Consider the following 26,023-nt stretch of genomic DNA (forward strand, 5'->3'; position numbering starts at 1 on the left):
ACATATCGTGACTGAAGCGACTGGAGTTACGAACTTTTTAATGAAAGTTTGGTGTTTCTAAATTAAATAGTTTGAGAGATATGAACGTGTGAACTTCCCCGGTCGTAGTAACAACTCCGCGTGGCGTGTTTCGTGCTCTCTACGGAATATTTTGGCGAGCACCTCTTACGAAGAAGAAGAAGACCACTGAAACGAGCGAATGTTTAACTCGCGAATAGTTGTGGGTCTGTGACTGGTAGAACGTGAAAATTAGTCGGGTGGGACCTACTAAAATTCTGGCTGCTTTACGAGTGAATATTTGTTATACAGACAGTGAACTTTGAATGATAACGTTTTACCATATTAAATACGGACTTGATAGCCATGTCATGTGTTTCAATATGAATAAAATATGAATAAAAAGCAGAGTTAATCTAATTTTAAACGCTTTTCTGCAAGTAGACTGAAGATTCCGAACGCCCGATTTTTTAATCATGAACTTTCAGGAACTGACTTTCAACTAGAGTTACGCGGCCTCTGTATGGTAGGTGTCAGGTGGTGGTTTCATCAACGCTGCTTTACACTGCCTAGCAGTAAATGAAGCAGACAAAAAGGAATACAAACGTCTCAAAAATGAGATCGACAGGAAGTGCAAAATGGCTAAGCAGGGATGGCTAGAGGACAAATGTAAGGATGTAGAGGCTTATCTCACTAGGGGTAAGATAGATACTGCCTACAGGAAAATTAAAGAGACCTTTGGAGAAAGGAGAACCACTTCCATGAATATCAAGAGCTTTGATGGAAACCCAGTTCTAAGCAAAGAAGGGAAAGCAAAAAGGTGGATGGAGTATATAGAGGGTCTATACAAGGGCGATGTACTTGAGGACAATATTATGGAAATGGAAGAGGATGCAGATGAAATGGGAGATACGATACTGCGTGAAGAGTTTGACAGGGCACTGAAAGACCTGAGTCGAAACAAGGCCCCGCGAGTAGACAAAATTCTATTAGATCTACTGACGGCCTTGGGAGAGCCAGTCCTGACAAAACTTTACCATCTAGTGAGCAAGATGTATTAGACAGGCGAAATACCCTCAGACTTCAAGAAGAATGTAATAATTCCAATCCCAAAGAAAGCAGGTGTTGACAGATGTGAAAATTACCGAACTATCAGTTTAATAAATCACAGCTGCAAAATACTAACACGAATTCTTTACAGACGAATGGAAAAACTGGTAGAAGCCGACCTCGGGGAAGATCAGTTTGGATTCCGCAGAAATATTGCAACACGTGAGGCAATACTGACCCTACGACTTATCTTAGAAGCTAGATTAAGGAAAGGCAAACCCACATTTCTAGCATTTGTAGACTTAGAGAAAGCTTTAGACAATGTTGATTGGAATACTCTCTTTCAAATTCTAAAGGTGGCAGGGGTAAAATACAGGGAGCCAAAGGCTATTTACAATTTGTACAGAAACCAGATGGCAGTTATTAGAGTCGAGGGGCATGAAAGGGAAGCAGCGGTTGGGAAGGGAGTGAGACAGGGTTGTAGCCTCTCCCCGATGTTATTCAATCTGTATATTGAGAAAGCAGTAAAGGAAACAAAAGAAAAATTCGGAGTAGGTATTAAGGTCCATGGAGAGGAAATAAAAACGTTGAGGTTCGAAGATGACATTGTAATCCTGTCAGAGACACCAAAGGACTTGGAAGAGCAGTTGAACGGAATGGACAGTGTCTTGAAAGGAGGATATAAGATGAACATCAACAAAAGCAAAACGAGGACAATGGAATGCAGTCGAATTAAGTCGGGTGATGCTGAGGAAATTAGATTAGGAAATGATACACTTAAAGTAGTAAAGGAGTTTTGCTATTTGGGGAGCAAAATAATTGATGATGGCCGAAGTAGCGATAAATAGTTTGGACAAGAAGAGAATAGAAGCTTTCGAAATGTGGTGCTACAGAAGAATGCTGAAGATTAGATGGGTAGATCACATAAGTAATGAGGAGGTATTGAATAGAATTGGGGAGAGGAGGAGATTGTGGCACAACTAGACAAGAAGAAGGGCTCTCTTGGTTGGGCATATTCTGAGGCATCAAGGGATCACAAATGTAGCATTGGAGGGCAGCATGCAGGGTAAAAATCGTAGAGGGAGACCAAGAGATGAATACACTAAACAGATTCAGAAGGATGTAGGTTGCAGCAGGTACTGGGAGATGAAGAAGCTTGCACAGGATAGAGTACCATGGAGAGCTGCATCAAACCAGTCTCAGGACTGAAGACAACAATAACAGCACGTATCTGCTACCACAGAGTGAAGGGACGTGGGCAAGAATCCCATCAACTGACCGATAGCATTAAGAGAAACGCAGACGACCGACCTCGCCCCGTCGCAAAGCAATTGAACTTTGTGTTGCTGAATGATTTTAATCTAAGGATCTTGTTTTACCTTGTTATAAATAATAATTTAATGCTCTAGCGCCTTCGTTAGATGGAGTTGCCTATGCAGTAAGCAATGTGTGACGGAAATATTTGTGCGCATTAATGATGTAGCTGAGGCTCCTGCTGAGGCGACTTTTTTCTGTATCCAACGTGTTTGGACAAATTTTTAGAAAAGTTATCCAGAAATAAAGACAAAATTAAATTCTGTAAAGAGCAAATTTCATTCCTGAGATGTAAAGTCTCAGTGTGATTACAAGGTTAGTGTTTTTAACATCGACAAATAATTGTTCTGTCCACCCAGCGCCAGAGCGTAGATCCGTTTTACAAAGACGTGGCGCATGCCCTCCCAGTTCACTACATTCGGCAGTATGGCACATTTTTCGCGTGACAGTTGTTTGCTTTGAAACAGTTAAGCTCAAGGAAAGGAACTGAAAACTGGCGAAGTACTGGCGCGTTTATAGCAATAATAATTCAATGGTTGGGATGTAGTTAATCTTAAAACATCGTTTAAAGGTCAAAGGCTAAGAAATGTCAATTCACAACGTATTCATAATTTTCTACAAGTTTTTGTTATGGTTCGATCATAGCAAGATTTCACAGATGGAAAGAAGTTGTTCAGAGAGACACACTTTGCTCTTAAAGACACCCCTGATGCCTTCATTGACTTTAGTAATTACTGGCTGTGTAGAGAAAGAGAACATATTTGCTTCTTGAAAACTTACAGGCAGTTTAGAGGATAGGTTTGGGAAATACTGACTATTAAATAGGGAAAATTACCATATCTCTTTAAGGTAAGTGTTTGAAACTGGAGGAAAACTAAGACCACAGAATATGTTTTCTCTTGTACTGAAGTCTGAAGCATCTGGTGATGTTACAAAGACTCCTGATGTTGACGCTGCGTGCTGTCTATCTTTCGGCCTTGCATCTCATTGGCCACGTTCCTGTCCACGAAACAAAACATCCCACGTGTGTGAGTCTGCCTTTCATTCTCGGGAATGCTTTGCAGTGAGAAATTCCACGTTGTGACGTCATGAAAACAGACCAGTTCTGTGTCCACGTCCCGTGCGAGGGCGGCTGTATCCTCCTCGGTCGCTCAAAACTCTCCGTCACTATTCCTGGGTGTATTCCTGCCCATTGTATTACTCACAGAGGGAGGGTGCGTCAAAGATTCGCCGAGTTTGTTCATGTTTCGCATGACTGTACAGTAGAACCCCTCTAATCCGACCTTGGATGGTCCGTGACTCCGGTTAGTCCGCCCATGCTGAGGCTCGCGAGCCTGTGCCGACTTGTCACTGACTGGACGCCTGCCGGGCCATTGTTGCGGTGTCTATCGCTGTGCATATTGTTATACTGTACGTTATTGTGCAGTTTTATCCTTTGTTGGGATTAAACTTCGTTGTTTGCTTTATTCCGTGTTCTCTACCGTACTTATTACTGTAGATTCACTGTGTGTACAGTTGTCTGTTTTTGAACATGTCTGGATTCGAACGCAAACATGTACCTCTTTCACTAAATGAAAAATTAGCAGTGCTACAAAGACTGGACGAAGGAGATTCGCTCCAAAAATTGCAAAGAAACTGAATGAAGGTGTTACGACAGTTAAGGATTGGAGGAAGAATCGGGAAGACATTGACTTCTACACAGTTACGATTGGTGGTGAAAACACTCCGAAGAATCGTAAAACATATTAAAAGCCGTAAAACACTAAAAAAGCCTAAACTTGAACTGCTTGATAACGCATTGTGGATATGGTTTTGTCAAGAAAGAAGGAAAGGGACTCCAATATCCGGGCCAATTCTCAAAGAAAAAGCGATAGTTTTGCACAAAAAAACTGGAAGCCGAAAGTAAATTTGCTGCCAGTGAAGGCTGGATTGATCCTTGGAAAACTCGTCAAAAATGTATCCCTGACTTTTTTTCCAAGTAATTTGTTTTCGCTTTTACTGTAAAAACAATGCATACAGTATAATCATTTCTTAGTTTATACTTACAGTAATTTATTTCTTTGTAAAAAATTACTTTTTATATATACAGTGCTATAAACATTTTTTAGTTTACAGTATATATCGTTTATACGTTATTATGTACAGTACAGTGCTGTAATTTGTTTGTCGTTTTTCCTTTTAAAACCAATACATATTATAGTGTGTGTAGACGTTTTTTAGTTAATATACTGTTTAACACTGTGTAAAAAACATCTTTTTATATTACTGTAGACATCTTTTAGTTCTTAAATCTAACTTTTTCTACTAAATGTCATTTTATATTTTCTGCGATAAATATTAGATTTTTCTGATAATCCGACCTTTTTCTCGTTCCGACCATAGTCCCGGTCCCGAAGGTTACGGACTAAGGGGTTCTACTGTAGTACATACTTAGATGTAGTAACTGCTGTTCTATAACGAACAAATTGTGAGGCGTTTTCGAGGAACCGAGGTTCAAAAGTTTACGAACCTGTTGAGTATGTTACGAGAGCGCCAACTGTCGAGTAGCAGCGTCTGTGCAAACGTCTAATGTGGCACACCAGATGCTTGGCCGTACTGCGTTCCAGTCCTATACTTTTCTTTTCCTTTTTTTAACCTAAACACGTCCCAGACACTTGCATCACTACAGCTGCAACTAATCATATTTCTTTGCAAACCTCAAAGCCCTTTGCCATGCGGCGTCACCCGGATGTGGTACGTAAGGGCATGGGATCAACAAACAGTTCTCACGGCCGTTTTGCCGGCTTTCCAGACCCTGACCCGCTACTGCTCAAGCAAGTAGCTTCTCAGTTGGCATTAATTGGCTGAGGTTAACTCGCACCAGGCTTCCCGCCAAAGAAAAGTCCATGGAAATAACGGGAAACGAACCCGTGTCTTCCGCGTGGCCGCCATCTACGCTGACCATTCAGCTACAGAGGCGGACAATATTGTAACAGAGCTAGCAATAAAATAGCTTTTCATTCTCATTTTAGAAAAAAATGTAGACCTTAAGTACGATACCTATATCAGTATCTAGATATCTGTTGTTATTTTCCAGAAGGATGCTATTTGGATACATTTGAAGAGCTTGAAATTTTTACCCGATTTAATAAAATTCCCATAACAGTTGTTAAATGAAGAAAGTGAACCCATGACAAAGCGTTACTCGAAGTATTTTCTGATCTGCTTTTTTCTTTTTGCTTTTTTTGTGATTTCTTTTTCTTCTTCCTCCCACTTGCGTAATAGTCGTTTGGTATTGCCAGTTCTTTCATACTGGTTGTTAAATGTACACTTAACAATCGTCAGCTTCTGGTGCGAATCGCGTCTGCAAGTGCGAGTGTCTCTCCTGCCTCTAGTATACAACATATACCAGTTGTTAAATATTTTTCACTACCTTTCGCTTTTCGAAGGCTTTCTCTCAATCATTTTTGCACAGTGAATATTTTTAGATCTTCTATTTGCAATATACAAATTACCAGTTTTGTACTATTACTAGCTGAGCACTTGGCATTGCCTCTCACTCTCACTCTGCACATCCGCTTCTCGCCACACCCTTTCTTCATCCGCATCTTCTCCTCTCTCTATCCCTCACCTTGTGCATATCCTCTTCACGCTCTCCCTGTTTCTACTCCTCCTGCCCCCGAACACGCCCATGCCCACCATCCCCCCTCCCTCCACTCACCAAACCCCCTCCCTTTTCTGTCCCTCTCCTACTCTTTCTGCTCTCCGTCCATTTCCTCCCCTTCTCTCTGTCCAGCTCCTCATCTCCCCTCCCACTGTCCATCCTCTCCTATTCCATTTCTGTCAATTTCCCCTCCCCCCTCTCTCCATCCCTCCTCTCCCTACCTGTGTCCGTCTCCTCCTTCTACTGTCCCCTCTGCCCATCTCCTTCTGCCTCTTATCTCTCCACGTTATCACCTCGACCCCAATACGTGGTCAATGGCTCCTACTTCCACAGTGTTTGTTCCAGATAGCAGGAAATATGTGGAACAAGTTTGGTTGAAATTGATCCAGTGGTGTAGGAGGATATTAGCAACATACATCCACTTTTATAATGTGCATGGATGTAGTAAAGTGTTTACATTATGCTCGTCTTTCTGGACCTCTCCCATTGACGAGTTATTGGGTAAAGTATTCAGATGTGCACATTGTCTGATCACAAGTATACAGGTATCCTTATGTAATGCACAACTGGCAACAGTCAGTCGGTAGACAGTGAGCTGTCACTCGTCGCAACCACTTGACCCACTATGACGAATCTGACCTACACCACTTACGACGAGATGGACTACGATAAACTGGAAAACAGTATAACACAGGAGGCACCACAAGATCAACCAAAATTGGACAGAGTCCAGATACTCGGACAGCACCTACCACACTTCCGACTAAACACACTGTTTCAACACTCACGGCAAATCCACCTCTAGCAGAAGCACCAATATCAACGTCTGAGGGCATGGAAACTGAGACTATCAATCATAGGGATACATGGCGCTGACTCTTATCTCAGCTGAAAAAAGAGTCTGTAACGAGAAGAAGCAGCCGCTGGTAAAAGACTAAGTCTGTTATGACGTTGATCGACGCAGCAGATAATCACCCAGATATGTTACAGGTGCAGAGGTACACACAAGAAACTCCTTCGAAGCCGTCTCAGAGACCGACTCCGCAACATGGGAACCAAGAAAAAGACACCGCTCCTGGAAAACTGGTAAAAAAACTACCGAAGCAGTACTATAGTCTTATCCTCATCACAACAAGGTACCAAAGCGATCTCGCTCAGAAACAGTGATTCAACCTCCGCAGAAGCCTAAGCCTCCGTCGACCTATTCGAACACACCTGGTTGTCATTCTCGGCAATGAATCATACCTGGAAGTTCGCCAAGCTGGAAATGACAATATCACATTGAGGATTCTGGAAGACTACAGTATAGCATAAAACTCACTCACAGGGCTGCATATTCGACATTCGACCTACGTTCACCATAACGAGCGCTACAAGAAGCTGGTTATCAGGATGATCTAAACGAGCGTCGACTTTAATTATTTGAAAGCAAATAATACACCCAAAGACGAAGAAAATCATGCCGCTTCATTTCCTCGCTGGCCCTCACTCTCTCGAGAAAGAAACCTCTCGTACCTCAAGAGGATATGGGCAATAGATATCACCAGAAGAGAACCAGCAGAGCGCTATAAGCGTTAGGAACACAGTCAACTATCACTACTTTCCGGCATGCACGCAAAATGGGCGATTGTGCAGGCAACAACAACTGCAGTGCAGGGGAAAACCAAAATTCCAATATGCGGTGGAGGCCATGTTGCTAGTTGGATGGTTCTAGGCGCGCAGTCCGGAACCGCGGGACTGCTACGGTCGCAGGTTCGAATCCTGCCTCGGGCATGGATGTGTGTGATGTCCTTAGGTTAGTTAGGTTTAAGTAGTTCTAAGTTCTAGGGGACTGATGACCACAGAAGTTGAGTCCCATAGTGCTCGGAGCCATTTTTTGCTAGTTGGAACGGCTGTGAGTCGTAGAAGCGAGCACTCAGCAGGCAGCGAAATCAGCACACGAAATCAGAGCTGCGAGAAACTGGAGTCAGCTAGGCAACGGCTGTCTGTCTCAGATGATACAAAATTTCGACAAACTAGTGAACTGAAGGATGGCAGCGATTGTCATCCCAGTCACCGCGTCACCGTAGCTTCGTCTAATGAAAGTGACATTGCTACGGAGAGCAGATCTTTGACGTGAAATTCCGAACTTCAGGAAGTCTTAACCACCCTAGCCGACATGTTGAAGCTTTTAAAGGACCTGGTACGAGACGTTCCACGCCATACTCGCAGTTCGTTCTGCTCCATCAGATATGTCCACAACAACGATGTGCATTACATTGGTTGGTTGTTTTTGGGGAAGGAGACCAGACAGCGAGGTCATCGGTCTCATCGGATTAGGGAAGGACGGGGAAGGAAGTCGGCCGTGCCCTTTGAAAGGAACCATCCCGGCATTTGCCTGGAGCGATTTAGGGAAATCACGATGTGCATTACATATCGTGGGTTAACTACCTAGGGAATTTAGCATTGCGTGGTCCTCAGTGTCAAGAATGTGCCGAGAATACCAAATTTCAGACGTTACCTCTCGTCACGGACAGCGCCTTCGCTGAACAACCGAAACCAGCGGCGTTTGCGCATTGTCAGTGCTAGCAGACAAGCATCACTGCGTGAAATAACCGTAGAAATCAATGTGGGATGTAGCACAAACGTATAGTTAAGACAGTGCGCAGAAATTTGGCGTTAATGGGCTATGGTAGTAGACGAGCGACGCGAGTGCCTCTGCTAACGACGCGACTTCGCCTGCAGCGCCTCTCCTTGGCTCGTGACCGTATCGGTTGGACCGCAGATGACTGGAAAGCCGTGGCTGGGTCAGGTGAGTCTCCCGATTTCAGCTGTAAGATCTGATGGTAGGGCTCGAGTGTGGTGCAGATCCCACGAAGGCGTGGATACAGGTTGCCAGCAAGGCACTATGCAAGCTGGCGGCGGCCATATAATGGTGTGGGCTGTGTTCACACGCCACTGACTGGGTCGATGATTCGAAATGGTTATGTTCGGGGACTTGGAGACCATTTGCAGCCATTCATAGACTTCATGCTCCCAAGCAACGTTGAAATTTTTGTGGACGACAATGCACCCTGTCACCAGGTCACGATTGTTCATGATTGGTTTGAACAACATTCTGAATATTACTAAGAGATGATTTGGGCACCCCGATTGTGGTATCGATAGCTACGATTGCACGGCGTAGATACAAGTTCTTAGGTTGGCATTACGGCACCGACACCGACGACAGTGCCCTCTAGCTGGCGCTGTGCAGCTCTACGAGCGCCGATCCAGATTCAGCCCATTCGATTCCCAGCCGACGACCAAGCAACTTAGTTTCTATTTCATAGTGGGCGAGCCACTACAGATTTTGCCTTTGTAACTTCTAGCCAATATTAGATTTGATTGATGTACAGCTTCACAGTGCAAAGTTAGGTATTCCCGTTATGTATTCAAGTTATTGTGTTGTCATATACACTATTGGCCATTAAAATTGCTACACCAAGAAGAAATGCAGATGATAAACGGGTATTCACTGGACAAATATATTGTACTAGAACAGACATGTGATTACATATTCACGTAATTTGCGTGCGTAGATCCTGAGAAATTAGTACCCAGAACAACCACATCTGGCCGTAATAACGGCCTTGATGCGCCTGGGCATTGAGTCAAACATAGCTTGGATGGCGTGTACAGGTACTGCTGCCCATGCAGCTTCAACACGATACCACAGTTCATCAAGAGTAGTGACTGGCATATTGTGACGAGCCAGTTGCTCGGCCACCATTGACCAGACGTTTTCAATTGGTGAGAGATCTGGAGAATGTGCTGGCCAGAGCAGCAGTCGAACATTTTCTGTATCCACAAAAGGCCCGTACAGGACCTGCAAAATGCGGTCGTGCATTATCCTGTTGAAATGTAGGGTTTCGCAGGGATCGAATGAAGGGTAGAGCCACGGGTCGTAACACATCTGAAATGTAACGTCCACTGCTAAAAGTGCCGTCAGTGCGAACAAGAGGTGACCGAGACGTGTAACCAATGGCACCCCATACCATCACGCCGGGTGATACGCCAGTATGACGATAACGAATACACGCTTCCAATGTGCGTTCACCGCGATGTCGCCAAACACGGATGCGACCATCATGATGCTGTAAACAGAACCTGGATTCATCCGAAAAAAATGACGTTTTGCCATTCGTGCATCCAGGTTCGTCATTGAGTAAACCATCGCAGGCGCTCCTGTATGTGATGCAGCGTCAAGGGTAACCGCAGTCACGGTCTCCGAGCTGATAGTCCATGCTGCTGCAAACATTGTCTAAGTTTTCGTGCAGATGGTTGTTGTCTCGCAAACGTCCCCATCTGTTGACTCAGGGATCGAGATGTGGCTCCACGATCCGTTACAGCCATGCAGATAAGATGCCTGTCATCTCGACTGCTAGTGATACGAGGCCATTGGGATCCAGCATGGCCTTCCGTAGCCTATTACCCTCCTGAACCCACCAATTCCATATTCTGTTAAAAGTCATTGGATCTCGACCAACGCGAGCAGCAACGTCGCGATACGATAAACCGCAATCGTGATAGGCTGCAATCCGACCTTAATCAATGTCGGAAGCGTGATGGTACGCATTTCTCCTCCTTACACGAGGCATCACAACAACGTTTCACCAGACAACGCCGGTCAACTACTGTTTGTGCGTGAGAGGAAACTTTCCTCATGTCAGCACGTTGTAGGTGTCGCCACCGGCGCCAACCTTGTGTGAAAGCTCTGAAAAGCTAATCATTTGCATATCACAGCATCTTCTTCCTGTCGGTTAAATTTGGCGTCTGTAGCACGTCATCTTCGTGGTGTAGTAATTTCAATGGCCAGTAGTGTAGTAAAACCACTTTTAATTGCAGTACCGAGAGCTCTACCTCACCTGCTCCTCATAGCTTCTTCCTACATTCGGCCTACCCTTCAGTTACAGGAGCAGACCGACGCGCCGCCTTCCAGACGGGATACAAAACTGATCGCCCGACATGGATCGCATTGAACATTTATGGGACACAAGCGAGGGGTGAGTTCGCGCACAAAATTCCGCACCGGCAACACTTTCGCAATTATGGACGGCTGTAGAGGCAGCATGGCTCAATATTTCGTCAGGGGCCATGCGGCTTCGTGAGTCCATGGCACGTCGTTGCTGCATTGCGTCGGACAAAAGGAGGCCCAGCACGATATTAGAAGGTATCCCATAACTTCTGTCACCTCAGTGAATTTGAAACTGAGGCATTGCTAACACTGGGATTTGCTGCTGCTGTATGAAAAACAAAGCAGAATGGAGCCTACAGGTGCTGTAGACAGTACTGACTGCGCCTTAAAACGTGCACTGAAAGTAACTTCTTGGTTTGCTGCTAGAACGATTCGCAAAGTGGCTGGGATGCCACTCTTCCGCGCGTGCTTTCAGAACTCGGCATGGCAGCTCTGCGAAAATAACTACCCATGTCCAACAACGTAAAAGTTTGAGCTCTGAGCCACAAGTCCCATCTGCACGAAACAATGAAATGGCTCGTCAGTCTGAGCACGTAGACCGTTACTGCGCTACATGCCCAGCGCGAAATCACGACGAACACGATTAACAAGTAAGGCCTGCTACATCCGTTGCACCTACATTTCCACAGCTGTAATTACGCTCGGACGAGGCGCGCGACGCGCACGGCCGCCGCACACACATGGAAGTTCCGGATTTCCCGTCCTGTTCGTCAGCAGCGGCTTCCTGGCGTTTGTCCGTATTCCTCAGGCGCCGTGCCCTGCTTCCTTGACGGCGGGAAGCCACGAAGGCAGAAGCCTGTATCCTCTTCTCTAATGGAGTTATATTCGTTCTTCGAAATCTCGATCGCTTCTCGGACTTTCCTTCTACAAACATCGATGTTCTTGGCCAGCACACGTACAGGAGGTGGATAAAAATATGGAAACACAAAAAACTCATTACCTTGTTTCATAAGGTACGGGTAAACTGTTGGCATTGAAAACAGCTTCCATTGGTCTGGGAATGGATAAATACAGGCCCTGTATTATACCGTAAGCAAAAGAATAACACTTAAGGTGTTGACTATGGAGATAGATAGCTGTCACGCGCACTTCTCTCCAATGTAGACCCTAAAGACCATGAAACATTGAGACGTGGTGACTGTGGTGTCAGGGAGAGGTGCGGCACTTCATCCTCGTGCCCACAAAACCAGGCCTGGACGATGCGACGTGTGTGAACAGAGGTCACGTCTTCTTGTAACACAGCATCACCATTGGGGAACAGACACCGTACGTTGGGATGGACCCGATCAGCCAGAATCGTCACTTAATCCTTGACGGATGGGCAAAACTATAGACCTATATCTCTGACATCGATCTGTTGTAGAATTTTAGAACGTGTTTTTTGCTCGCGTATCATGTCATTTCTGGAAACTCAGAATCTGCTCTGTAGGAATCAACATGGATTCCGGAAACAGCGGTCGTGTGAGACCCAACTCGCTTTATTTGTTCATGAGACCCAGAAAATATTACATACAGGCTCCCAGGTAGATGCCATTTTCCTTGACTTCCGGAAGGCGTTCGATACAGTCCCGCACTGTCGCCTGATGAGCAAAGTAAGAGCCTACGGAATATCAGGTCAGATTGAAGAGTTTTTAGCAAACAGAACACACCATGTTGTTCTCAATGGAGAGACGTCTACAGACGTTAAAGTAACCTCTGGCGTGCCACAGGGGAGTGTTATGGGACCATTGCTTTTCACAATATATATAAATGTCGGAAGTTCCATGCGGCTTTTAGCGGATGATGCTGTAGTATACAGAGAATTTGCAGCATTAGAAAATTGCAGCGAAACGCAGGAAGATCTGCAGCGGATAGGCACTTGGTGCAGGGAGTGGCAACTGACCCTTAACATAGACAAATGTAACGTATTGCGAATACATAGAAAGAAGGATCCTTTATTATATGATTATATGATAGCGGAACAAACACTAGTAGCAGTTACTTCTGTAAAATATCTGGGAGTATGCGTGCGGAACGATTTGAAGTGAAATGATAATATAAAATTAATTGTTGGTAAGGTGGGTGCCAGGTTGAGATTCATTGGGAGAGTCCTTAGAAAATGTAGTCCATCAACAAAGGACGTGGCTTACAAAACACTCGTTCGACCTATACTTGAGTACTGCTCATCAGTGTGGGATGCCTACCAGGTGGGGTTGACAGAGGGGAGAGAGAAGCTCCAAAGAAGAGCGGCGCGCTTCGTCACAGGGTTATTTGGTAAGCGTGATAGCGTTACGGAGATGTTTAGCAAACTCAAGTGGCAGACTCTGCAAGAGAGGAGCTCTGCATCGCGGTGTAGCTTGCTGTCCAGATTTCGAGAGGGTGCGTTTCTGGATGAGGTATCGAATATATTGCTTCCCTCTACTTATACCTCCCGAGGGGATGACGAATGTAAAGTTAGAGAGATTCGAGCGCGCGCGGAGGCATCCCGGCAGTCTTTCTTCCCGCGAACCATACGCGACTGGAAAGGGAGGTAATGACAGTGGCACGTAAAGTGCCCTCCGCCACACACCGTTGGGTGGCTTGCGGAGTATAAATGTAGATGTAGATGTAGACAGTAATGCGACCTTGCACAGTAACCATGGGGCCCATGGAATACCACGATACGGCTGCAAAAATCATCACCTAATCCCGGACATCTTTCACTCTTGGGACGTAAACTCGGTCAGGAGTTGCAGAGTAGCCACGGGGTCCGTGAAATACCACGACATGACTGCCGAAAACATCACTGAATCTCGACATGTCTTACTCTTGGGGCGTAAACTTGGAAACAGTGTGAAGGAATTCAACTGATATTCTTCCATTGCTCGATAGTCCAGGTTTCATGGCTTCGGACAGTTGCATTACTGACGAATGGTTTTTGCAATTCTAGTTGGCCCAGCAAATCCCTGTTCATAGAGCTCCGTGTTATTTTGGTTCTGGCAGGATTCGCGACTGCAACATTCAGTTCTCCAGTGACTTTGAAGCATCACCAGTATCTGAGGGAACAGATATACAGAGTATCCCAGAGTATCCACGAAGGCTCGCTATCATCCCAAAAAGTCATAACACGGAAACTGTTAGAGACAGAGAATTGTAGGTTGTTGTAAAACGTTTAGATGCTCTCAAGCTTGCTTTCTTTGCCCTTTGCTGCACATCTGATTTGGATTGCATGAAAATGACAGCTGGCCAGGAGAGGGCACAATGTGTCATCTGGTAAGCACAATCCAAATCTGTGACCATGGTACTGCGGAGTTACCAACTGGCGAAAACAAGCATAATGACGTCTTTTAGAAACTTTAAAGAGACAGGCAGCGTCAAAGATGTTCGTCGAAGTGGATGTCTGCCAGTGTCTCAAACACATATTGACAGTGTGCAAGCGGCATTCCAAAGTAGTCTACAGAAATTAATTTGTCGTGCATCATTCAAACCGCAGACCGCAAAATCAACTGTCCATAAAGTGTTTCATAAGCGGTTACGCCATTTTGCGTGGAAAATGCAAAAGGTCCAAGCGTCACAGCCGAACGAGTGTCCTCTGCAGTAAGTATTCGCACGCTCCATGCTGACCTCAATAGATGCTGACAATGACTAGCCGAAAAAGTGACAATGTTCAGACAAAGCAACGTTCCACATCATTTCTGGACATGCGAATCGCCACAACAATTGGATTTAGGGCTCCGAAACTCCATGCAACACACTTGAATACATCCGTGATAGCCGGAAGCTTAATGTTATGTTAAGTTCTAATCCACGATAGTGTGATGAGCCCATCAATCTTCGCTTAGAAAACACTAAGGGGAAATGTTCACCTCGACAAACTCTAACAGTTCCTGCTACCACAGGACGAAGAACTGCAGCGTCTAACAGCATCGACGTAATGATTTAAAAAAAAAATGATAGCGGGACTTTATGAACACTGTGTTATCCTCTCAAGCAGTAATCACGTGCAGGCGTTGAGGTTTCGCACGGCGTCGAGCACGGCCCTCCTGAACTCACCGGTTACACATTTCCATGATAGTCGTGAGAGATCACTACCAACGCACAGCATCGCCAAACAACAAACCACAGACTTTATGCACCACGATCCTGCCGCTCTTCCGGTAAGTGCTATACGAGACATAACACAGTCTTCTTACAAATAACTTTCAATTGTGATTTCAAAATCAGAAATTGCTGCGTAATCTTCCATCGTATATTTAAGAGCCAAACAAACTGCTAGATTTGCCTAATAAGGTTTAGGGCCCCCGCGATTACAGGGAAGTGCCGCAACACGACGTGGCATGGAGTCGTCTAATGTCTGAAGTAGTGCTGGAGGGAATTGACACCATGAATCCTGCAGGGCTGTCTATAAATCCGTAAGAGTAGAAGGGGGTGGAGATTTCTTCTGAAAAGCATGCTGCAAGACATCCCAGATGCGCTCAATAAGTTCATATCTGGGAAGTTTAATGCCAGCGGAAGTGTTTAAAGTCAGAAGAGTGTTCCTGGAGCCATTCTGAAGCAATTCTGGGCGTGTGAGGTGTCGGACTGTCCTGCTGGAATTGCCCAAGTCCGTCGGAATGCACAGTGGACATGAGTGATCACGTGTCACCTGTCAGAGTCGTATCTAGACGTATCAGGAGTCTCATATCGCTCCAACTGCACACGACTCACACCATTACACAGCCTCCACCAGTTTAAACAGCCCCCTGCTGACACGCAGGGTCCGTGGATTCATGACGTTGTCCCCATACACGTCCATCCGCTCGATACAATTTGAAACGAGACTCGTCCGACCAGGCAACATGTTTCCAGTTATCAACAGTCCAATGTCGGCGTTGACGGGCCCAGGCGAGGCGTAAAGCTTTGTGGCGTGCAGTTATCGAGTACACGAGTGGGCCTTCGGCTCCGAAAGCTCATAGCGATGATGTTTCGTTGAATGGTACAGCATTGAAATCCGCAGCAATTTGCGGAAGGGCTGCACTTGTGTCACGTTGAACGATTCTCTTCAGTCGTCGGTGGTCCCGTTCTTTCAGGATGTTTTTCCGGCCGTCGCGATGTCGGAGATTTGATGTTGTAGTGGATTCCTGATATTCACGGTACGCTCATGAAATAGTCGTACAAGCAAATCCCACTTCATCGCTACCTCGGAGATGCTGTGTCCCATAGCTCGTGCGCCGACTATAACCTCACGTTCAAACTAACTTAAATCTTGTTACCCTCCATTGTAGCAACAGTAACCGATCTAACAATTGCGCCAGACAGTTGTTGTCTTATATGGTTCAAATGGCTCTGAGCACTATGGGACTTAACATCTACGGTCATCAGTCCCCTAGAACTTAGAACTACTTAAACCTAACTAACCTAAGGACATCACACAACACCCAGTCATCACGAGGCAGAGAAAATCCCCGACCCCGTCGGGAATCGAACCCGGGAACCCGTTTGTTGTCTTATACAGGCGTTGCCGACCGTAGCGGCGTATTCTGTATTTGAATACGCATGCCTATATCAGTTCCTTCAGCGCTTCAGTGTACATAGAATGTAGATCTCGTTACTACTATCCCCTTTTTCCGGTTGCTCAGGAAGGCACGTCATTTGAACATTCAAGCACGCAATACAGTTCGTTCCAGTTCGACGTTTGTAGCATGCCGCTTTCTCGTTGTTGCAGTTTTAATGCCAGCAGCTTACTTCAGCGCTGGGATGAATCTTCGCTGACCTCTAACGATATAGCAAGCCTTATGTAATTGTGAGTGCACTGAGATCAGGGACTTATGGTTCAGGCGGTACGACTCTTGAGCAAAGCGTGCGGGGACACGTGTTTATGAGTTGATCCTGTTTCATAAAAAAAAAAAAAAACTGCCTGCTGTAGAGATATTGGTGAAACACAATACACAGGCGTTAATACTGTATCCAACGTGAAGTCTGGGTATGACAAGATGAGCCAGGCTCCAAAGGCCAGAATTTGCGTCCTTGGAGAATTTTCTTTTACGGACGTTAATTCGTGGTCCAAGTATGGGCGTACGCAGAAATTTATTCAAGAGGTGGGTAACAGCCATTTTCGATATTAAACTCGAGAAATCCCTGTCGATTATTAACAAAATAACCTTAAAAAAGAAACTGATAAGAAATAAACTATAAAAATGCTAAGCCAACTTATTCCACTTATGTAACTGTTTGCTTACAAAGACTAACATCTAATGATGTTAACTGAGGTTTTGAAGTTTTCCATCTCAGCTGTTATTGACAAAAATTCAATTCATTACATCTTACACGTGGTACCGAAAACGAAGAAAATGTTTCAATCATGTTTTGAATTTATTACAGTATTTGCATGCCTTCTATTTTTAATGTTGATGTCTATGTTTAATGTTGTTTAACGTTTAATGTTGACAGGCATAGTTGCAGGTTAATAAAACGTCTTTCCAGAGTTACATTTTTTTTTTTGATTGTTCGGGTAAAGCATGACCCGAGCCAGCTCTGTATGAGATGAACGAGGCAAACCTACAGAAATCCAACACCCGGAGTTTAATAAGGTCCGATTCCTTATTGTGGAGACCTTGATTTTTCGCACCCTGTTACCTCTGTGCTAGAGCAGAAAATAGTATTTTCTTTTTTCAACTAGTGCATTTAGATCCATAAAGTAAAGTCGTATGGAATTAATTGCTGGGAGACCCCGAAGGGCAAGTTTTGGCGCCTTATTGGAAAGGTTTTCCCTATCCTTCGCGCCCAGTAACACCTTTCCTTCGCGAAGTATGATAACTGTGAGTGTAAGTAATATCTGTTATGTGTAGGTAACTGTAATGTTACTCAGCCATGTTTATTTTATGCTCGAAACAGGAGCCGGAATTCATGCGCCAGCCAACTGGGATAGTCCCTTTCTGGAGCTCGGTGTGCATGAGGAAGGAACAGAGAACAGTTTGGGGATTATGTTCTCGGAATTTTCTGTAAATCACCACATCCGCCTTGAATGCAGAACAACGCTGAAATCACCGCCGCGCCAAAGAGAAGGCGCAATTTCCCGTGAGCAGTCTGTGTGAAAAGTCTGTTGCCCTGTGGGCCCAAGACATGTTTCTGGTCATTCTCCTACATGTGTTTATATATTTTTCTTATTTTATATGTCTAGTTCCGTAGGAACAAATTGAGGAGAAAATTTCAACGTCATGGAACGTGTCAGTACATGAAATTACATCACAAAAGATAAAATGCTTGTGAACAGTAGGTTTATGTAAACCCAATCAACAATATAACACGGGAATCAGCTTAATTTTTCAAGGAATTCCTTGACAGAATAGAAGGAGTGACCCATGAGAAAACTGTTCAGTTTCGATTTGAAAGCGCGTGGATCACTGCTAAGATTTTTGAATTCTTGTGGCATATATATATATATACATATATATATATATATATATATATATATATATAGAGAGAGAGAGAGAGAGAGAGAGAGAGAGAGGCTAATGTCAGAATTCACAGATTAGTGAACAAGAGCTTCGTGAATTTACGCCACTTATTTCCCGAACCGCCAGTTTCGCAAAGTAGGTTACTTTTTGTGTCGATCAATCACTTACTTCAGATACCGTTCGAACAGTAAAAATGGCAGCATTAAGTCTTTGAACAAGATCCTGAACGTGGGCTTTCCCCGACAGTTTACTATCTATCTGAACACCTGCAAATTTGAACTGTTCAGTTTCATTAATCATATGCTCATTCTCTGAATTGTGTGTTAGAAACTGTAAAACCCGAGTCTTACTGTGATTTAGCGTTAGTTTATTTTCTACAAGCCATGAACTTATGTCATGACCTGCACTATTTGAAAAAGAGCCAATGTTGCACACAGCATTCTTCACTACCAAACTAGCGTCATCAGCGAGCAGAAATATTTTAGCACTTCCTGTAATACTGGAGGGCATACCATTTGTATAAATAAGGAACAGGAGTGGCCCCAATACTGACTCCTCGGGCACCCCCCACTTGACCGTGCCCCGCTCAGACCTCACATCACAGTCATTCTCAACGCTGTGAATAGCAACCTTTTGCTGTCTGTTGTTAAAGTAAGAGGTGAACCACTTGTGAGCAATATTTTGTGACCAACCTAATAAAACGCCTTAGTTACATCAAGAAAGATTGCTAGCTTTCGAATTTTTTTGTTTAATCCATCCAGTACCTCACAGAGGAAAGAGAATATAACATTTTCAATTGTTATACCACTTCTAAAGCCGAACTGTACATTTGATAGCAAATTATGTGATATAAAATGATCAATTACCCTTACATATCCAGCCTTTTCAGTAACTTTATCAAAAACTGATTGCACAGAAATAGGTCTAAAATTGTGTGCATTATCCATTTCTGCCTTTTCATAAAGCAGCTTTACTACTGAGTTTTTAATCGTTCATGAAACTGTCCGTTCTTAAAAGAAAAATTACAGATATGGCTAAGCACAGGGCTTACATGTGCAGCAAAGTACTTTAATATTCTGCTAGGTACTCCATCATATCCACGAGTGTCCCTGGTCTGCAGTAATTTAATTATTGACTCAGTCTCCCCCTTGTCTGTATCACAGAGGTGTATTTCAGACATCAGTCTCCGAAAGGCGTTTTCCAAGAGAGTTATATGATTTCCTGTAAAAACGAATTTTTTATTTAATTCATCGGCAATGCTAAGGAAGTGATTGTTAACTGCTGTACATAGATCTGACTTGTAACAGAAATATTTTTACTACGAACTGACTTTATATCGTCGACCTTGTGCTGCTGACCAGACACTTACTTCACGACTGACCATATGGTTTTAATTTTATCCTGCGAATGAGGTGTTCTATTAGCGTACCACATGCTCTTTGCCTTCGTAATAACATTTTCAAGCAGCTTACAGTACTGCTTGTAATGGGCCACTGTAGCTCGATTGTGACTACTTCTAACATTCTGATATAATTTTCACTTTGTTCGACATGGCATCCTCATCACACTAGTCAGCCACCCAGGCTGCGTTTTACTGTTTAGAAGGTTCTAATGGAAAGCGACTCTCAAAGAGCATGATAAATGTGTCGCGGAAAGCATTATATTTGTCATCTATGTTATCGGCATCCCGCCACTCTTGTTCCTTAACGAGGTTTAAAAGACTCTATTGCCGTTGGGTTAGCTTTTCTACATAGTTTGCAGTTATGCATAACATTTGTTTGAGTAAAAAACCTATTAGTGTTAAAATTTGTCGATCACGATCTGAAAATCCATTCACCCTTTTACTAATAGAATGTCCATCTAGTAACGAAGATTGAATAAAAATATTGTCCGTCGCTGTGCTACTATTCCCCTGCATCCTGATTGGAAAAAACACTGCCTGCATCAGATCATATCAATTTAGGAGATCTTCCAATATTCTTCATCTTGCACGATCACATACAAAAATTAATATTGAAGTTGCCACATATCACTAGTTTTTGGTACATTCTACAAAGCTAACCAGTTTGAGCAGAAATGCTCTACTTGTGGACCTATAAACGACAACTACTAGAAGTTTAGTTTCACTAAACTCAACTGCCCCTCCACAACATTCAAATATCTGTTAAGTGCAGTGCCGTGATGGACTCGAATGGAATACTGTTTTTTACGTACATGCCAACTCCCCCACTCTGCAAAGAACTTGAAAAACAGCCAGGTAATCTGTATCCTGGTAAAGGAAGCCTCTGAACTGCCAACTTATTTAAGTGGTGCTCTGATATACGTATAATGTAAATATCTGTAAGCAGTTCACTGCCTTTTTCTCTAACACCTCTTATATTTTGATGAAATAATTGGATGCCTGTTCCCTTGAAGGCGATTCCTTTATTAGAGCGACTTTCTTTAAGCAGGCATACCTATCAGCTGACTACAGTCTAAAAAAGGTGCAGCTCTAACATCAACTACTACTACAGGAGTTTTCCCATGAGTGATCGCACCACCACCAACCACACTGTCACCTGTAATTTTTGCCAGCCACCCCTTCCCATACCTATTGAGGTGCAGGCCACGCCTAGTGAAACCCGATCTATTGATAGACTCAACTGGCACCACTGCAATGTGAGCCATGCCCTCCGCCATCAAACGCCTTCTCCAGCCCCACGTTAACACGCCCAACAGCAGCATTATGATGAGGTCGATCATGACGCTGAAACAGTTGCACGACGTGCACATTAGTGCCAGCAGTTTGAGTAGCTATCTTTACCAGGTCACCACCTAGATTATACTCCCAGTCCCTATCAAGACTATTCCCAACTCCACCCACGATCACTGCCTGATCCTCTTTCGCAAAATTCCAGCATAACTCCCCTATGTTAACAGTCACCTGAGCCAACCCTGCACCAGGTTTCACAATGCTGGTGACCTGGTACTCTCTCCCCAACATTTCCTGCTGGCACACACCTCCGCCACGCGAACTACCTAGCAGCAGAACCTTCTTTTTTATCTTAGAATTTGCAACTGACTTGGGCTCCGTAACTGCTGAGGATTACTGCACGTTTCCTACACCAACAGCTACAAGAGGCTCCTCTCCACTAAACTCTGACAGTTGTCAAATCTATTGGTTATACGCCAAGTACTGTCTGAATATCTCCTCCTCCTAGATGCCTTCTTACCAACTGCCAGTTCCTATTCCCCCGCGTCCTTAACCCGCTGCACCCTGTCTGGTTCCTCCTTTGCACTTTGTAACTGCACCTGAAGGGCACAGATCTTACACTCCTGCTCCTCTGTCAGCTTATTTCTGCTACAAATTCTGCATTTCCAGCAGAGGATCTCGCTACAATATCCACTGGCTTCCCCACAGCACTCCCCCCAATGAAAATACTTTGAACAGGTCTCACACCGTAACCCACTACTCAAGGTAAAATTTTAACAGTAACTGAAAAAACTAAACATCTACGTTACCTAAGTTCAATTACAACAGTAGAAATATTTAAAGGACTGACAATAGTGGTGTCGAATTTCGCTCTCTACTAAGAAAGCAACTATTTTTATTAGTACTACTAAACGACAACTAATACCAATACCACAAAAACTTCAGACAATTTCTTATTTAAAACCAAAATTCAAGCGAATATTGGAGCACTCAACGAAATTAAACACAGTGAACGAAAGTTTTACTGAAATATTTCGCTACGAACAATAAGAAACGTCAGTTGAAAAAGCTACCATACTAAATTTAATAAATGATTCCAACGCACAAGCAGCTATACAAAATAGAGTGAATAAAAGTTTATTAAACGGTTATTTCGCCAGGAACATCACGAGATACTGCTGAAAACTACTAAATTTAATAACCGAATAACAGTACACAAACAACATCACGCCGCGAATTGTAAACACACTGCTAATATTTGGATGAGCGATTGAAAGCTACTAAATTTAATACTCGACTACGGTACACAAACAACTTTGTCAGTACTTAGTTTCAGAACCGCTACAGCTACAACAGCAGGCCGCGAAATATAAACACACTGCTGAGACGTCGGTGAAGCAAATTCACGAACAACAGACTACTCGAATCAATACCACAAAAAGAAAGATTGAGATGAATGAAAATCCACTAATAAGTTGCTTTTACAGCAAATATTAACACAAATAATCTTTAAAATAAGTATTTGAAGTCTAAAACTTTATAAAATATTGGCGAGCGATTTGAACAGCAGTCTAGCAGAGGCCCACGAGAAAGACAGGCCGCAGCGCGCACGTCACGAAGGTAGGCTTGAACTCTCTCGCTCGCTCAGCTCAGCACACAAAATGCGTTTCCCAACCTGAACTCGCAGCTGGGCGTGTACGTACTAACGTACTTTTATGAAGTCTTACTAACAGTACTACAACAAAATTTAATTTGAGATCAATACTCGATATAAATGGTATAACGGCTTGTTTATAGCATTTAGTCTCTTGGGCTTAACAGTCCTCGTTTCATACAGGAAGTGGTGCCTTGCGTAACTGATAACCATTTTGGCATTTTATTGTACCCCATTACACCCGTAACAAATTATAAGTAGGTCTATGGACTTACGATCATTGTAGGAGTAAGACTCCATAATAGCGGATTCCAGTAGAAGATGCAATTTTCGTTTGTACATACACATCTAGTTACGAGTTAGCAGGTGTAGAGAATTTTGTCTGCCGAATTAAGCGAGCGAGCGAGCATAGGCCTGTCTTTCTCGTAGGTCTCGAGTCCAACACATGTGACGTCAAGCCAAAAACAATCAAAAACACGGAAAACTAACTTACGTTGAAGATTCTGTGTTTGCTACGGTTCCTCCTAATGAGATGGTTGTAAGGTGTTTTCTCTTAGGGTGTGGCCGAGCTCTTTGAAGATCGTCTCAGATAAAATTACTTTCAGTGGGACAGCAAACTCTATCAGCAAACTGATGGCGTGGCCGTCTGGAACCCACTCAGCGCAATTGTATCGAAATTTGAAGAAACGGCTTTTTAGGTGGCCAGGAAGGAAACCTCATGTTGCTTCCGGTAAGCTGATGATATTTTCATTATATGGTACTCTCATAATTTTTAAAGTTTCTGAATAATATTAGTTCAAATATGAAGTTCACTAAGGAAAATGAGGATGAAGATAAAATTTAATATTCGGAGGTGCAAGTGCTTAGAAAACCTGACGGAACTTTAGAGTAAGAAGTCTACAGAAAGCCCATTCACACGGAAATATACCTTCAAAAATTCCAATCGCCATTCCTTGCAGAAAAGAGGAGTGACCCAAAATTGGTGGATCGAGCCGAAAGAATCCGTGAAGCACAGTACTTGGAGGAGTAGCTTGACGATTTGAGAATTGCTTTCAGGAGGAACAGCTATTCCGACAGAGAGACAGATAGAGACCTGCATCCTAAAATACACTCACGCTCATAAATTAAGGATAATTGCAGAATGTGGTGCCACACAACATGGCACTACACAAAACTGGCGCTAATAGCATAGGCATATAGGGAATGTGGTCTCACCGCCAGACACCACACTTGCTAGGTGGTAGCCTTTAAATCGGCCCCGGGCCGTTAGTATACGTCGGACCCGCGTGTCGCCACTATCAGTGATTGCAGACCGAGCGCCGCCACACGGCAGGTCTAGAGAGACTTCCTAGCACTCGCCCCAGTTGTACAACCGACTTTGCAAGCGATGGTTCACTGACAAAATACGCTCTCATTTGCCGAGACGATAGTTTAGCATAGCCTTCAGCTACGTCATTTTGCTACGACCTAGCAAGGCGCCATATTCAGTTACTATTGATATTGTGAATCATGTACCGTCAAGAGCGACGTTCATCATTAATGGATTAAAGTTAAGTATTCCACCAGCTACGTCCCTTTTTCTAAATTTTAATTTCCTTGTCATGTTCCAGACCTCACGCCAGCCTGCGTGAGCTAAAACGCGTGCGTTTCGGCCTCCTTTACTTAGTAAAACGGTGTTGGCTCTCCTGCCAACCACAACAGGGAACACACACGACACAGATCTGTAAGTCTACGGTATTGGTGATAAGTTGAGGAAACCGTCCCGAAACACATGTTCTACAAAACTCCACTGTTGCCTGCGCATGTACCCCGACATCAGTATAGGATATGTTCACCATGCACACGTACACAGGCCGCACAACAGGTTGGCATACTCTGGATCAGGTGGTCGAGCAGATGCTGGAGTATAGCCTCCCATTCTTGCACCAGTGCCTGTCGGAGCTCCTGAAGTGTCGTAGGGGTTGAAGACGTGCAGCGATACGTCGGCCCCGCCGTGACCGAGCGGTGCTAGGCGCTTCAGTCCGGAACCGCGCTGCTGCTACGGTCACAGTTTCGAATCCTACCTCGGGCATGGAAGTGTGTGATGCCCTTAGGTTAGTTAGGTTTAAGTCGTTCTAAGTCTAGGGGGCTGATGACCTCAGATGTTAAGTCCCATAGGTCTCAGAGCCATTAGAACCATTTGATACGTCGGCCGAGAGCATCCCAGACGTGCTCGATGGGGTTTAGGTCTGGAGAACAGGCGGGCCACTCCATTCGCCTGATACCTTCTGTTTCAAGGTACTGTTCCACGAGGGCAGCTCGGTGGAGCCTTGCGTTATCACCCATCAGGAGGAGGGTGGAACCCACTGCACCCCTGAAAAGGCGGAAATACTGGTGCAAAATGACGTCCCGATACACCTGACCTGTTACAGTTCGTCTGTCAAAGACATGCAGAGGTGTACGTGCACCAACCATAATCCCACCCACCATCAAACCACGACCTCTATACAGGCCCCTTTCAAGGACATTAAGGGGTTTGTATCTGGTTCCTGGTTCACGCCAGATGAAAACCCGGCGAGAATCACTGTTCAGACTTTACCTGGACCCGTCTGTGAACATAATCTGGGAACACTGTTCCAATGACCATGTACTGTGTTCTTGACACCAGGCTTTATGGGCTCTCCTGTGACCAGGGGTCAGTGGAGTGCACCTTGCAAGTCTCCGGGCGTATAAACCATGTCTGTTCAGTCGTCTGGAGGCAACCGTTCCAGTGACTGTGGTAAGGTCCCGAGCAAGGGTACCTGCAGTACTCTGTGGCCATCTGCGGGCATTGATGGTGAGATATCGGTCTTCTTATGGTGTTGTACACTGTGGACGTCCCGTACTGTAGCACCAGGACATGTTTCCTGTCTGCTGGAATCGTTGCCATACTCTTGAGATCACACTTTGTGGCACACGGAGGGCCCGTGCTACGACCTGCTGTGTTTGACTAGCCTCTAGTCGCCCTAGTATTGTGTCCCTCATAACGTCATCAATATATGTTCCTTGAGCCATTTTCAACACAGTCACCAATAACACGTCTGAAAACGCCTGCACACTTACTCGCTGCACCGTACTCTGACGTGCACCAACACACCTCTGGGTATGTGAACTGCTGCCAGCGCCACCGTGCGACGACCCCAGGTCAAATGCACCGCACGGTCATACCTGGAGGTGATTTACACCCGCAAACCGCCCACCAGAGCGTTGTTTCACCATGTATCAGCATTATCCTTAATTTATGAGTATGAGTGTTCTTGGAGGT

At 44.4% G+C, this 26,023-nt stretch overlaps 1 protein-coding gene across 1 annotated transcript in view; it reads right to left on the reverse strand.

The window, feature by feature from the left end:
• Positions 1–26,023, reverse strand: part of LOC124621921 (1-phosphatidylinositol 4,5-bisphosphate phosphodiesterase-like) — a 603,554-nt gene that overhangs the window by 458,210 nt on the left and 119,321 nt on the right. The window lies entirely within an intron of this gene.

Source organism: Schistocerca americana, chromosome 7, assembly GCF_021461395.2.
Source record: "Schistocerca americana isolate TAMUIC-IGC-003095 chromosome 7, iqSchAmer2.1, whole genome shotgun sequence".
NCBI classification, from domain to species: Eukaryota; Metazoa; Arthropoda; class Insecta; order Orthoptera; family Acrididae; genus Schistocerca; species Schistocerca americana.